Source organism: Scyliorhinus canicula, chromosome 27 (assembly GCF_902713615.1).
Source record: "Scyliorhinus canicula chromosome 27, sScyCan1.1, whole genome shotgun sequence".
Classification (NCBI taxonomy): domain Eukaryota; kingdom Metazoa; phylum Chordata; class Chondrichthyes; order Carcharhiniformes; family Scyliorhinidae; genus Scyliorhinus; species Scyliorhinus canicula.
In genome coordinates this window covers 21077604-21093593 of record NC_052172.1, presented here as the reverse complement: position 1 = coordinate 21093593, position 15990 = coordinate 21077604, and the positions used below count along the sequence as shown (strand labels likewise).

The window sequence follows — 15990 nt, the reverse complement described above, 5'->3', positions numbered from 1 at the left end:
GAGCAATGATCACCCTACTCAAACCCACGTATCCACCCTATACCCGTAACCCCCCAATTAACCTTATTTTGACACTAAGGGCAATTTAGCCTGGCCAATCCAGCTAACCTGCACATCTTTGGACTGTGGGAGGAAACCGGAGCACCCGGAGGAAACCCACGCACACACGGGGAGGACGTGCAGACTCCGCACAGACAGTGACCCCAGCCGGGAATCGAACCTGGGACCCTGGAGCTGTGAAGCATTGATGCTAACCACCATGCTACCCTGCTGCCCTTGTTTAAACTTAATAAAACCATGGGATTTGACTGGGGTAAAGGTGATGTAATGAGAGGGGTCGGGTCTGAAGCAGTCAGTTTTTGAGTTCGCTTCTGTTTACCTGTGAGCCGAACAGCAGCTTCTGCAAAAGGCCGTCAGGTTAAGCAGTAGTCTGACACAGGCAAGAATCTGCAGGCTGTTTCCTGACCGGATTTCTCTCTCTCTCTCTCTCTCTCCAATCTGTCTTGTAAAAGTAAAACTATTCACATGTACAGTAGGTAACCCTGTGTTTGCGAGCCAAATTTAAAAGTTGTTTTTGCTTGATTGGAGATACAAAAAATGTGGTTGTTCGGAGTTTCCCTTCATTGTGAAACATTGTTTTGCTGGGAATTGTCAGCTATATTTTTGTGATGTTAGGGTAGTGTTAATAATGTGTTAATAATAAAGTTTGTTTTATACTTCATATTCCTATGTGTGAGTGAACGCACCCCTGGATATAAATATCCTTTCCTCACAGTGTTACAAATTTTTAAAAAAGCATTGGGTTTCTGTCCGCTATCCTTGAAAACCTTGGAGTCTGGTCTGGGATTGGGATAATACCTTTCTAGTTCCTCACTAAGACAAATATCTCCCTGTCATTCTTGACCTTGCTGAATGGCGGAGCAGGTTCAAGGGGCCGAATGGCGTACTACTGCTGCTATTTCATTTGTTCATATTCTCTGCTCTTTCTTTGACCCTTTTATCAAAAACGAACCCAATGTGCAGCCCAATATACCCCATGGCAGCCCCTCTGTAGCAAGTAGGGGGGGGGGGGGGGTGCAGCAGTCTCGACCCCGGCATGAGGTACAAACTTGCCGATGTTTTTCCAACATTTTCTGTTATTTCACGTTTCCGGATATTACAATTCCTTAAAAGAAACACACTGGGCTGGACGGTAGCGCCATGGTTAGCACTGTTGCTTCACAGCGCCAGGGTCCCAGGTTTGATTCCCGGCTTGGGTCACTGCCTGTGCGGAGTCTGCACGTTCTCCCTGTGTCTGCGTGGGTTTCCTCCGGGTGCTCCGGTTTCCTCCCTCAAGTCCTCAAAGACGTGTTGTTAGGTGAATTGGACATTCTGAATTCTCCCTGCATTGGGAAAAAAAATAATTGGGCGTTTCAATTAAAAAAAAATAAATTTAGAATACCCAATTATTTTTTTCCAACTGAGGGGCAATTTAGCGTGGCCAATCCACCTACCCTGCACATCTTTGGGTTGTGGGGTTGAGACCCACGCAGACACGGGGAGAATGTGCAAACTCCACACGGACAGTGACCCAGAGCCGGGATCGAACCTGGGACCTCAGCGCCGTGAGACTGCAGTGCTAACCCACTGTGCCACCATGATGCCCTCTTAAAAAATTTTTTTTTCAATTATCGTAATAAATGTTCCTAAAATTTGATGCAAACACAGGGGAGCTTACTCTCCACCCCTGGGAGGGGGCGGGGGCCTGTGCTAGCCAGTGTTTCATGACAGTTGTCTGTCGCATGCAGTATCCCCTGTACCCACACTTTCCCAATCCATATCTAAACAGTCATATTTATGTTTCCCCAGATTTGCTGGAGAGAGAATCTGCAATGCTTCAATGCCGAATTAAATGTCTTGAATGTTGAATTTGATGGAGGTTCAAAGCAGAAAGTGACCCAGGTCATAGAAAGGTTAAAGCAGCGATTTGATGTCCATCTCTCATATTTAGTAAGTTCAATATCTTGCTCTGGTTTGTGTAGACATTGGTTACGGTGTCGGAACCAGCAGTAGATTACCTGCGCTAAATGATTGTGGCTTACGTTTAAAAACCTTGAATGAAGGCGACACGGTGGCGCAGTGGTTAGCACTTCTGTGGGCTCGATCCCTGCCCCGGGTCACTATCAGGCCAGAATTCAGGAACAAAACCTTGACCATGAGGTCTTACTTTTAAGGGAATCTGTACCGCTGGTTTAATCCCTCATTTACTCTCATTGGTTTCTCATTCTCAGCTGAGAACTCCTGATTGGTTCAAATAGATGTCTGTTACCTAGAGGATGATTTATTAATAAACCATTGCCCATTACTTAAGATTTATTGAGGAAAGGCGGCATGTGGTGCATAGTTAGCACTGGGACTGCGGCGCTGAGGTCCCAGGTTCGATCCCGGCCCTGGGTCACTGTCCATGAGGAGTTTGCACATTCTCCCCGTGCCTGCGTGGGTTTCGCCCCCACAACCCAAAGATGTGCAGGGTAGGTGGATTGGCCATGCTAAATTGCCCCATAATTGGAGAAAAAATTATTGAGTACTCTAAATTTCTATTTTAAAAAATTTAGAAAAAGATTTATTGAGGGCCATGAGGAATAATTCAGTGTTTATGTGCGTCACCTCATGAGAACAGATTTCTCATGCCAATGCTGGCCATGAACCTTGCTGTAACTAATTATTTGATACATACTTGTTACTAAATGCACTGAAATACAATAATCTATTCATTACATGGAATGTTCGTTGGAACAATGTTTACATTTCTACAGTAAGAAGTCTTACACCACCAGGTTAAAGCCCAACAGGTTGGTTTCAAATCACTAGCTTTCGGAGCACTGCTCCTTCCTCAGGCGAATGCTGAGATTCACCGGAGGAAGGAGCAGCGCTCCGAAAGCTCGTGATCCCAAACAAACCTGTTGGACTTTAACCTGGTGCTGTAAGACTTCTTACTGTGCCCACCCCAGTCCAACATTGCCACATCATGGTTAATAAATCCGATCAGGAATTCATGAGAAATGCGGTACGAATGTGGAGCTCCCTCCCATCGGGGGTGGCTGGGGTGAATAGTATAGATACATTTCAGGGGCAAGGGATAGAGTTACTTGCTGATGGGTTGAGGTTTTGTAGGGCAGGGAGGAGATGTCAATGTTTCCTGAATGGCTATGCACCACAGGGGCAGCAGGGTAGCATGGTGGTTAGCATAAATGCTTCACAGCTCCAGGGTCCCAGGTTCGATTCCCGGCTGGGTCACTGTCTGTGTGGAGTCTGCACGTCCTCCCCCTGTGTGCGTGGGTTTCCTCCGGGTGCTCCGGTTTCCTCCCACAGTCCAAAGATGTGCGGGTTAGGTGGATTGGCCATGCTAAATTGCCCGTAGTGTCCTAATAAAAGTAAGGTTAGGGGGGGTTACGGGTATAGTGTGGATACGTGGGTTTGAGTAGGGTGATCATGGCTCAGCACAACATTGAGGGCCGAAGGGCCTGTTCTGTGCTGTACTGTTCTATGTTCTATGTTCTATGTTCTATGTGCTGTACACCTGATGTAGCCTGGGGCACTTCCAAATGAAGGAGCCCTTCACGAGGGGACATGGCTTTCAGTATAATCAGAGTTGGACTGTCCTCTCACAGAATATATCCAAAGGCTGCCAACATTGTGAAGCCTATGAGGAGCAACCTGTGGTCATATTTCTGGGCAATTTGATTGCATTTATGCAGTATCGGATCAAAACTGGATGCCCGCTACGGTAACGAGCGACTTCTCAAAGATACTTCATTGACTGTGGAACGCTTTGGACACCTGGAGGTTGTGACAGGTGCTATAGAGACGCAATGCCTTTCTTTCTTCCTGTAATATATGTGAGTGGGTTGAAGCAAGAAGAAATGGGTTTTCTGGTGGACGATGTGACCAGGGAAGAGATGGAACATTCTGGAAAGGAGACGTTGCTGACCGCGACCCCTGAAAAAGAGCATTGAGTAAGTGTGAAGTTTTTGATCTAGCTTCTAATGAGAAATTGGAGTTCCCCTTTGTTTTAGAATTAAGTACCGCTCGCTAGGGGTTGAATTTTACATTGTAGATATAATAGTTGCTGCCAACGTCTGTATAAATCTTATTAAAACTTTAGAAAATAGGGGTACCCCTGACAGGGTAGCAATACCATAATTGAAATGAAAAATGCTTATTGTCAAGAGTAGGCTTCAATGAAGTTACTGTGAAAAGCCCCTAGTCACCACATTCTGGCACCTGTTCGGGGAGGCTGGTACGGGAATTGAACCGTGCTGCTGGCCTGTCTTGCTCTGCTTTAAAAGCCAGCGATTTAGCCCAGTGTGCTAAACCAGCCACCAGCTATTCAGCTGGATCCTGAGATTTGAGTTCAAATCCCACCATAAGGGGAACTTAGATATCATTAATAAGTTAATACGTTCATACGATACCGGAGCAATGTCTGTGTGGATTTTGCACATTCTCCCCGTGTTTGCATGGGTTTCGCCCCCACAAAGATGTGCAGAGTAGGTGGATTGACCACACTAAATTGCCCCTTAATTGGAAGAAATTAATTAGGTACTCTAAATGTTTCAAAAAAGATATAGAATTAGGCCAATCGGCCCATTAAGTCTGCTCCGCCATTCTATCATGGCTGATCTGTTCCTCATCTGCTACCTACAATGTTACCAAGAGCTGGATTGCGAAATCAGCCACAGCATCACCTCCCTAGAACACATGACCCCGGACGGGAGTCAGTAATTTAGTCTCCCGGGCCTAACACCCTCAATGTGATCATGGCTGATCCCATCCTGGCCCCAACTCCACCGTCCTGCCCGTTCTCCATAACCCTTCAAACCCGTTCCCAATTAAAAATCTGTCCAACTCCTCCTTAAATTTACTCCCTGTCCCAGCATCCTCCACACTCTGGGGTAGCGAATTGCACAGATTCATAAACCGTTGGGAGAAGTAGTTTTTCCTCAAATCTGTTTTAAATTTGCTGCCTCTTATTCCAAGATTATGACCTCTCGTTTTAGACTGTCCCACAAGAGGCAGCTCCACGTCTACTTTATCCAGACCGTTTAGCATCTTGTACACCTCAATCAGATCTCCCCTCATTCTTCTAAACTCGAGAGAGTATCGGCCTAAATCTCTCCTCACACGACAAACTCCTCACCTCTGGGATCAATCTAGTGAACCTCGTCTGAACTGCCTCCAATGTCACTACATCCCTCCTCAGATAAGGGGGACCAGAACTGTGCACAATACTCCAGGTGAGGCCTTTCATAATAAAAATAAATTTATCTGGAATAAAATGCTAGCATTGGTAATAACGCCGAGCGCATGCACGGCCTCTGTGAGATTCACTCCGGGTCCCTGCTCGTCCCCTTCAGGGCTATGAATTTGTTTCACTTTTTGCAGGAATTTCGCCAGCGTTTTGATGCCGGCGTGAGGACATAGTCTCAATAACGGAGAATCCACGCCCTGGTTGTTTTTAGATTGTACGTTCTTGTTCAAAACCGCCCCTCAGTTTCAACCTTCCCTCGATCTATAGACCATAGAACAGTACAGCACAGAACAGGCCCTTCGGCCCTCGATGTTGTGCCGAGCCATGATCACCCTACTCAAACCCACGCATCCACCCTATACCCGTAACCCAACAACCCCCCACTTAACCTTACTTTTTAGGACACTACGGGGAATTTAGCATGGCCAATCCACCTAACCCGCACATCTTTGGACTGTGGGAGGAAACCGGAGCACCCGGAGGAAACCCACGCACACACGGGGAGGACGTGCAGACTCCGCACAGACAGTGACCCAGCCGGGAATCGAACCTGGGACCCTGGAGCTGTGAAGCATTGATGCTAACCACCATGCTACCGTGCTGCCCGATCTACCATATAAAATCATCCCTTAGCTTTCTTTATTACGGGGCGTTGCGTTATTTAATCATTCATTTAAAACCGGGTGCTCCGGTTTCCTCCCACAAGTCCTGAAAGACGTGCTGTTAGGGGAATTGGACATTCTGAATTCTCCCTCCGTGTACCCGAACAGGTGCCGGAATGTGGCGACTAGGGGCTTTTCACAGTAACTTCACTGCAGTGTTAATATAAGCCTACTTGAGACAATAATAAAGACCATTATTATATATAGTCACCCACTAATGTGTGACCAATATAGTTACACCAAATGACAATCCCAGGAGAAGAGTTTCCCAATGATATTGCTGCAGGTACAAAACAAATCAATTCTCCTTTCACGCCAAGCAATTCTTGATGAACGAGACCAGTTGAAAATTGGCCGTTAGTTTTTTAACTGCACCTTGGAAAGCAGTGAGTCATGAGGTCAGCAGATTAGGTTCTAGTCGCCGAGCTGTTGATAGTTTACTGTCGGTGGGGCGATAGTGGTGAAGTGGTGTAGGCGGCAGATTAGTGATCCAGAGATCAATCTCACCATAGCAGTGGCAATATAGTCTGGAATGTGTTAATCAGTGACTATGAAGCCAACATTAATTGCTGTAAAAAACATCATCTGATTCACTAACTTCCTCTAGGGAAAGAAATCCAGAGAATCCCTAGAGTGCAGAAGGAGACATTCGGCCCATCGAGACAGCACCTTGGAAAGAGTACCCTACCTAAACCCACGCCTCCACCCTATCCCCGTAACCCAGTATCCTCACCTTTTTTTTTATAAATTTAGAGTATCCAATTCATTTTCCAATTAAGGGGCAATTTAGCATGGCCAATCCACCTAGCCTGCACATTTTTGGGTTGTGGGGGCGAAACCCACATAAACACGGGGAGAATGTGCAAACTCCACACGGACAGTGACCCAGAGCCGGGATCGAACCTGGGACCTCGACGCCGTGAGGCTGCAGGCCGCGGCAGTCCACCTGGTCCGAAAGCTGCCGTTCTCTTCCTCCACCTTCTGTTCTTTTTTGCATATTTGAATGACGCACCTGACACAGTAAAGTCTCCAGAAGGTCTTGGCCCACCTTAGACAGGAACACAGAGGCGAAGTGGAGGGCGTTGGAAAATCTGCTGTCTGTGCCTGAGCTGCCTTAATGTTAACCCTGTGAGTTTTATTCCCCCCAAATCCACACCCATATCCCTCAATATCTGAACTGTCCAGGTAATCAACTAATGCTGCCCAACCTGAATCACATTAATAAGGACCGCAGTGGATTGTCAACAGGTCCATGTCCACTGATTCTGTATATGAGGGCGTTCCTCAAGGCAGGAATATTTTTCAGACATGTTTTTTGCTTCACGTTTGTGATTGACACAAGCGAGGCATCTCCATACTCCACCAGCATAGATACAGTATCGCCCCAAGGGTGTTTACTGCCACAGTAATAATTATGCCAACTGGTTCTGCAGAGGAATTCCTCAGAATCTTGGCTGAGGTGCGTCTCTGAAATTGTTTTCTCTTGAAGTCATCTCCCTCCGGGCCGACTTTGCTGCCTGTAGTCTGATGATCACCTCTTGCTCGTTCCTGTTGCCTGACTGAATCTTGCTGTAAATCTCCGACACCGTCAATGCTGGACATATTGTCAAAGGTCCCAATAGTACACGCCTGGTTGGTAAACAAAAGATGACGGGGGAACTGCTTTTGACTCACAAGTTCATTTTGAAAGCGGATGTGATTTCTAGTCCACATCAGAACTGTCTGAGGGTGAGGCATGGTTGGAGGCGTGAATGGCACATTCTCCTTTTTATCCTTATCTGTGGTGGGGAAATTGCTGGAGTCTGTAATCAGGGATGGGAGTAAGTTAACACCTTGAAATGTTTTGGTCGATCAGGGAGAGCTAGCATAGAATCGCGAAGGGATGTTCATGCCTGACCAATCTTATCAAATGTTTTGAAGAGACGACTAAGGTGGTGGAGAAGGGAATGCCTATGGATGTTATTTATATGGACGTCTGGAAGGCATTTGATAAAGTTCCACATAAGAGACTGTTAACGAAGGGGAAATTATTGACGTGGTTAGGAAATCGGTTGTGGTAGGCGGCTGAGAGTTGGGATAATGAATAATCAGACACATAGGTCCTTAAAATAATCAGAAAGGCTAATGGAATGCTAGCCTCTATAACTATAGGATTGGAGTATAAAGACACAGGGGTTATGCTGCAGCTTTACAAACCCCTGGTTAGGCCCCACTGGGAGTCACTGGGAGCCGTTCTGGGCGCCGCACCTTCAGGAGGATATTTTGTCCTCGGAGGGAGAGCAAGGTAGGTTTACAAAAATGATACCTGGACTACAGGGGTTGAGTTACGAGGAGAGATTACACAGATTAGGCCTGTTTACTCGAGAAATTAGAAGGTTAAGGGATGATCTGATCAAAGTCTTCAATATATTATCAGGGAAAGACAGGGTGGATAAAGATAAACTATTTCCACTGGGTGGAGATTCTAAAACTAGGGGGCAGAGTCTAAAAATTAGGGCCAGTTCGTTCAGGAGAGATGTTGGGAAGAACTTCTTCACTCAAAGGGTGGGAGAGGTTTGGGATTCTCTCCCACACACAGCAGCTGGAGTGAGATCAGTTGTTCATTTTAAATCTGAGGTAGATTTTTGTTGAGCAAAGATATTAAGGGATTGGGTCCAAAGGATGGAGTTAGGTCCCAGATCAGCCATGATCTCACTGAATAGCGGGACAGGCTAGATGGGCTGAATGGCCTCCTCCTGTTCCTATGTTCCTTTTTTACTGCGATCAGGAAAATTTGTAAAATTGCTGGCGTGATGCTGCAGGGGAAATTTTGCAAACGTCGACGCCCCCAATCGTTGGAAATGCTTCTGGAACTTTCCAACATGCCCAGATATTCTCTGAACCGCTGTGATTTCTCAACACTTTCCAGGCACCTCTGAGAATGGAAACAATTGGGGGGGGGGGGGGATTTATTCATGTATATTCGATGGACGCGTTGAAGGTTTTGACGGGTTTTGATCCAGTAAATGAGGGGAAAGTGAAGTCAAACAGCGAGATGTTGTGATCGGGAGAAGCAGATTCGGTGGAACTTTCAAAAGGGAATTGGCTACAAATGGGAGGGGGGGAGGTTACATGGATGAGGGGAATTCAGACAGCAGCAACCAATTGGGTTAGCACGAGCACAATGAACTGAATGGCCACCTTCTGTCCTTTAACATCGCTTCACTTTGCACATTTTCCCCGTGTTTGCGTGGGTTTCACTCCCACAACCCAAAATATGTGCAGGGTAGGTGGATTGGACACGCTAAATTGCCCCTTAATTGGAAAAAATGAATTGGGTACTCTAAAATTTAAAAAAAAACATCGCTTCACAGCTCCAAGGTCCCAGGTTCGATTCCGGCTTGGGTCACTGTCTGTGCGGAGTCTGCACGTTCGCCCCGTGTCTGCGTGGATTTCCTCCGGGTGCTCCGGTTTCCTCCCACAGTCCAAAGATGTGCAGGTTAGGTGGATTGGCCATGATAAATTGCCCTTAGTGTCCAAAATTGCCCTTAGTGTTGGGTGGGGTTACTGGGTTATGGGGATAGGGTGAAGGTGTTGACCTTGGGTAGGGTTCTCTTTCCAAGAGCCGGTGCAGACTCGATGGGCCGAATGGCCTCCTTCTGCACTGTAAATTCTATGATTCTATAAAACAAAAGTATTTATGAAACTCCTTCCAACAAACACTGGGAACAAAGAATGTATTCCGGCCAAAGTTTCTGCCAAAAACTATCCGATGAGACTAATATTTATCAGATCAGTAATTTCCCACCAAATGACAAAGAGAGACTGGATACGGGAGGGGGTGGCGCAGTGGGGACTCAGGGTAAGGCTCTGGGGACCTGGGTTCAAATCCCACCACTGCAGATGGTGAAATTTGAATTCAATTAAAATCTGGAATTAAAAGTCTAACGATGACCATCAAGCCATTGTCGATTGTTGTAAAAAAAAAACACATCTGGTTCATTAATGTCCCCTTTAAGGAAGGAAATCTGCCGTCCTTACCCGGTCTGGCCTACACGTGACTCCAGGCCCACAGCAATGTGGTTGACTCTTAACTTGCCCCCTGAAGGGCAATTAGGGATGGGCAATAATTGCTGGGCTTGGCAATGATGCCAACGTTCCATGAATAAAAATAAATATCTTTTGGGTACAATATTTTCTATGGAAAGTAGGTCATTGACAGAGTCCTGTTGCCAGGCATTGTGATGGTGATGTGTTTGCTGGGTACCCACACCACTCCCGTCTCCCTCTCTTTTTTTTTTTTGTTTTTTTTTTTGTTTTTATTTTTTTTTTAAATTTAAATTAGCCAATTATTTTTTCCAATTAAGGGGCAATTTAGCGTGGCCAATCCACCTACTATGCACATTTTTGGGTTGTGGGGGCGAAACCCACGCAGACACGGGGAGAACGTGCAAACTCCACACGGACAGTGACCCAGAGCCGGGATCGAACCTGCAACCTCAGCGCCGTTAGGCGGTTGTGCTAACCACTAGGCCACCGTGCTGCCCTTCGTCTCCCTCTCTTAATTGCCAACGTTATCCTAGTCCATCTCAGTCCCTTCACCTGCATTCTGCTAGAACAGCAGAACAAAGTTCTTCCCACAGTCAGTCGCTATAGGGGGAGAGAGAGAGACTCAGTCACCAAACTGTCGAAACCATGCAGGCGTTAGACAGACGAAGAAAGACAGGTTATCTTCAATGTATAGAACCTTAGTTAGGCCACACTTGGAGTATAGTGTTCAATTCTGGTCGACACACTACCAGAAGGATGTGGAGGCTTTAGAGAGAGTGCAGAAGAGATTTACCAGGATGTTGCCTGGTATGGAGGGCATTAGCTATGAGGAGCAGTTGAATAAACTTGGTTGTTCTCACTGGAATGAAGGAGGTTGAGGGGCGACCTGATAGAGGTCTACAAAATTATGAGGAGCATAGACAGAGTGGATGGTCAGAGACTTTTCCCCAGGGTAGAGGGGTCAATTACGAGGGGGCATAGGCTTAAGGTGGGAGGGGCAAGGTTTAGAGGAGATGTACGAGGCAAGTTCTTTACACAGAGGGTAGTGGGTGCCTGGAACTCGCTGCCAGAGGAGGTGGTGGAAGCAGGGACGATAGTGACATTTAAGGGGCATCTGGACAAATACATGAATAGGATGGGAATAGAGGGATACGGACCCAGGAAGTGTAGAAGATTTTAGTTTAGATGGGCAGCATGGTCGGCACGGGCTTGGAGGGCCGAAGGGCCTGTTCCTGCGCTGTACTTTTCTTTGTTCTTTGTTCTTGTTCTTTGTTGAATGGCTGAAGAGTGGATCACCGGAAGACACAAAGTTTAGATGATTGAGGGTTTTTATTCATGTACATATATATTTTAAAATATTTTAATTTAAATTTTCAACATTTTTACAACAAATAAACCCAACCCCAACACCCCCCCCCCCCCCCCACCCCCGAACTGTCCCCTCTCTACACCCCTTGACTGCAACCAGATCCCCAAAATGTAAGACGAACAAATCCCATCTCTGGTGGAACCCCAAATCTGTCTCTCTCACAGCACATTTCACCTTCTCCAAATACAGGAACTCTATTAGATCCCCCAACCACACCGAGACACAGGGGAGAAACTGACCTCCACCTCAACAGGACCCGCCTGCAAGCGATCAACAAGGCAAAGGCTTTGCTAGGTGGCAGGTGGAGGGGTTCCCTTTGCTGCCCCCGCGGGGGTTAAGGGATAGGGTGCTTTCGGGGGTGTGGGTCGGGGATGGAAAGGTGTCTGACATCTACCAGGTGATGCAGGAGGTGGAGGAGACGTTGGTAGAGGAGCTGAAGGCTAAGTGGGAGGTGGAGCTGGGGGAGCAGATTGAGGAGGGGACATGGGCGGACGCCCTGGAGAGGGTGAACTCCTCCTCTTCATGCGCGAGGCTTAGCCTCATCCAGTTCAAGGTACTGCACAGGGTTCATATGTCCGGGACGAGGATAAGCAGGTTTTTTGGGTGTGAGGACAGGTGCATTAGGTGTTCGGGGAGCCCAGCGAACCATGCCCATATGTTTTGGGCATGCCCGGCACTGGGGGAATTCTGGCAGTGGGTGGCGAGGACGGTGTCGAGGGTGGTAGGGTCCAGGGTCAAGCCAGGCTGGGGACTCGCGATATTTGGGGTTGGGGTGGAGCCGGGAGTGCAGGAGGCGAAAGAGGCCGATGTTTTGGCCTTTGCGTCCCCAGTAGCCCGGCGGAGGATCTTGCTGCAGTGGAAAGATGCGAGACCTCCGAGCGTGCAGACCTGGATCAATGACATGGCGGGATTCATTAAGCTGGAGAGGGTCAAATTCGCCCCGAGGGGTTCGGTACAAGGGTTCTTTAGGAGGTGGCAGCCTTTCCTCGACTTTTTGGCTCAACGATAAGGAACTAGGTCAGCAGCAGCAGCAACCCGGGGGGGAGGGGGGGAAAGGGGAGGGGTTTTAGGGGGGTATTGTTTAAGTTAATGTGCTTATTGTTAATTTATTCTGTTGTTTATTGGGTTTGGGGGGGGGTGGAGGGGTTCATTACATGCGCTGCTACGGGTGCTGGGGGGTGTTTATTATTGTTATTATTGTTCTGTTGCTATATATTTTTCAAAAAATTCCAATAAAAGGCTAAGTCTGGCCAATCTACAACTCCGGCCGGTCTGACACCCCGAATATGGCCTCCAGAGTACCCGGATCCAAATCCACGTGCAGAACGTCAGACATGGTGCTGTCCAATTTCGGGCAGGGCCAGAACATATGGACATCATTGCTGGGGGCCTCCTGTACCATTCCCAACTATCCTCCACCCCCTCAAACAGGCTCATCCTCACTTTCATTAAGTGTGTCCCGTACACCACTTTGCAGAACTTCGCACCATAATAGATTTTAGAGATTTCCTAGAATTTACAGTGCAGAAGGAGGCCATTCGGCCCATCGAGTCTGCACCAGCTCTTGGAAAGAGCACCCTACCCAACCCCACACCTCAACCCTCTCCCCATAACCCAGTAACCCAACCCAACACTCAGGGCAATTTTGGACACTAAGGGGAAATTTATCATGGCCAACCCACCTAACCTGCACGTCTTTGGACTGTGGGAGGAAACCGGAGCACCCGGAGGAAACCCACGCAGACACGGGGAGAACATGCAGACTCCGCATAGACAGTAACCCAGCAGAGAATCTAACCTGGGACCCTGGTGCTGTGAAGCAACTGTGCTAGCCACAATGCTACTGTGCTCCCCAATAAATAAATAATCTTTATTGTCACAAGTAGGCTTTCGTTAATACTGTATTGAAGTTACTGTGAAAAGCCCCTAGTCGCCACATTCCAGCGTCTGTTCAGGTACACAGAGAGAGAATTCAGAATTCTCAGCTGGTACGGGAATTGAACCCACGCTGCTGGCCTTGTTCTGCATCACAAACCAGCTGTCTAGCCCACTGAGCTAAAACAGCCCCCGGTAATCCTTCCTCCAACACCATCCCCAACTTTCCTCCCACTTGGCCTTAATCCCTTCCATAGACTCCTTGTCCTCCTCCAGGATCCTAAAGTAGATCGCCAAAATGACTCACTCTCCAGCACACCCCCCCCCCATCGACAGCACCTCCTTCAGTAAAGAGGGGGACAGTGCCACTGGAAAGCTTGGGAAGAACCTTGTTGTGAAATTCCAAACCTGCAAACACCCGAAGCCCTCCTCACGCTGGAGTCCATACTTCACCCCCAAGCTTCCTCCAAGCTTGTGAACCGTCCCTCCAGAAACAGATCCTTCATCTCTTTCACCCCTTTCTCCTCCCATCCCCGGAACCTCGCCTCCATCCTCCCTGGCTCAAACCCATGATTCCCTCTTATTGGCATCACCCACCAACCTGCCCTCAACTTGAACTGCTGTCGGAATTGCTCCCAAATTCCTCAACGTGGCTATCACCACAGGTCGACCTGACCCGGGGCGAATGGTAGTGGCGACGTTGCCAGCGGCCCCTTTAGAAGAACGACCCTCCATCCGAACCCACAAAGCCTCCACCTCTATCTACTCCAGCTCCTCAACCTCTCCGCTTTCGCTGCCCAGTCATAGCACGTATATCTTATTTTAAGGATACTTTTCTGGAGGCCTGATGCCCGTATTAAAGGTTTTTGATGGGTTATGATGAAGTAAGTAAGGGAAAGGCGAAGTCAAACAGCGCGTTGTTGTGATCTGGAAGGTGCTGTCTGAAGCAGATTGGGTAGGAGCTTTCAAAAGGGAATTTTGTGACTCTCAATGTGATCTGACGTGGATCTCTCCTTTTATTGCAGTCCGTTCAGTGGATAGAATCAGCAACGTTGATGGGGATTATCCTCCACGTGATGGCTTTGGAAAAAGGTGAGTAACCAAACAGGAAAGCTACAAAGACCAGATATTTTCCATTCGCTCCCCTCCCTGCCTCCTTCCCCGGGCGGCTAGACAACCCCTTCAGCTGGTGCGCTTGTCTAAAATGATACCCGTGAAGCGTGGCAGCATCTAGGACAACGGCCTATCCACCATCCTGAATGTTCACCCCCTCCAGTGCAGCGTGCGCACTGTGCCAACCTGTTCCCTCAACAGCCCCTTCCAAACCCATGACCTCTTGCACCTAGAAGGACAAGGGCAGCGGGCCCCTGGTCTAAGTCTTCAGCAATAGGTTTAGACATTGGTTCTGGATTGAGCTCTGTCTGGGAATGAGTTGCCATTCAGTTAATCTTAAGGAGGCTGGAACATCAGCCCAGAATCAAGTCACCTCCTTCAAGAGAGGGCGGCGCGGTGGCACAGTGGTTAGCACTGCTGCCTCACAGCTTCAGGTACTCGGCCTTGGGTCACAGTCTGTGCGGAGTCTGCACGTTCTCCCCGTGTGTGCGTGGGTTTCCTCCGGGTGCTCCGGTTTCCTCCCACAGTCCAAAGATGTGCAGGTTGGGTGGATTGGCCGTGCTAAATTGCCCCTTAGTGTCCAAAAGGTTAGGTGGGGTTACTGGGATAGGGCGGGGTTGGGCCTAGGGTACTCTTTCTGTTGATGGGCCGAATGGCCTCCTTCTGCACTGTCGGGATTCTATGAGAGGAGCCAATGAAATGAGTGGCCTGGAGATGATTATTGGGAAGGATGTAGAATCGCAGCATCATCGGGGTCGGTCCGAGGTCAACGCAAACCTTGTCGAAAATGGAAAAGCCTGAAAAGTAATTCAAATTGCCGATCATTTTCACAGCTTGTAACGAGCCAGAGACCTGGCGGAAAGTACTGGGAGCCAATGTCCGGCCAGCGGAGCCACCGGGATATCGAGGTCACATTCCTCGATGACCAGCCCACCGGGATCAGCTGAAACCATTCCTGGAGGATCGGATGGGCCGCCCCCGGAGCAGGAAGTGTTCCTGTCGTCGCTGCGTCAGTTTAGCGAGAATTCGGGATTCACTCTCTCAAAGTCGCACTGTTTGGTTCAAAGAAATAACGAAATGGATGAGTGGGAGGTGGTGAAGCACTCCGCTTGATAAAAAGCAAGTAGGCTTTGCCGGTGATCGGATGATTGGTAAAAGGTTGGGGCAAGGGCTGACTGAAATGGAAAAGGCAACAGATTTAATGCCCAACCCCTATGCCTGGCAACTTTGTTGGTAAGAGGAGGGCAAGGAGGCTAGTGGGTGGAGACCCTGCCATTTACCCCCAGCACCACCCCAATTAACTCCATGGCCCACGCCCAGCTCACTGCCATTTCACAATCTTGCGGGTAATTAATTGCCAATTAATGGATCTCATCTCACCACCACTGTTACCAGTCCCCATGTGGTGGGCACATAGCGAGAACATGCGAGATTATTGGCCAGCTCCCAGTGGTGATGGGTGGGCGGGGAGGGGGGGGGGAATCCATCGTTCAAAGGCACTTTGTGTCCGATCGAGGGAGCCGGTGTCAATGGGGGACCTTACCTCTGACATCCAACCTCGTAGAATCCCTACAGTGCAGAAGGAGGCTATTCGGTCGATCGAGTCTGCACCGATTCTCCAAAAGAGCACCATAGTTAGGCCCATTCACTCG

General features: G+C 48.3%; 1 long non-coding RNA gene across 1 annotated transcript in view; it reads left to right on the top strand.

The window, feature by feature from the left end:
- The window catches only part of LOC119957784, a 24954-nt gene extending 9338 nt beyond the window's left edge, over window positions 1-15616 (top strand). The window contains exons 4-7 of the long non-coding RNA XR_005458929.1: window positions 1849-1989; window positions 3651-3995; window positions 14251-14317; window positions 15172-15616. This is a non-coding gene — a long non-coding RNA (uncharacterized LOC119957784). The remainder of the gene's footprint in view (window positions 1-1848; window positions 1990-3650; window positions 3996-14250; window positions 14318-15171) is intronic.
- Window positions 15617-15990: the final 374 nt, after the last annotated feature.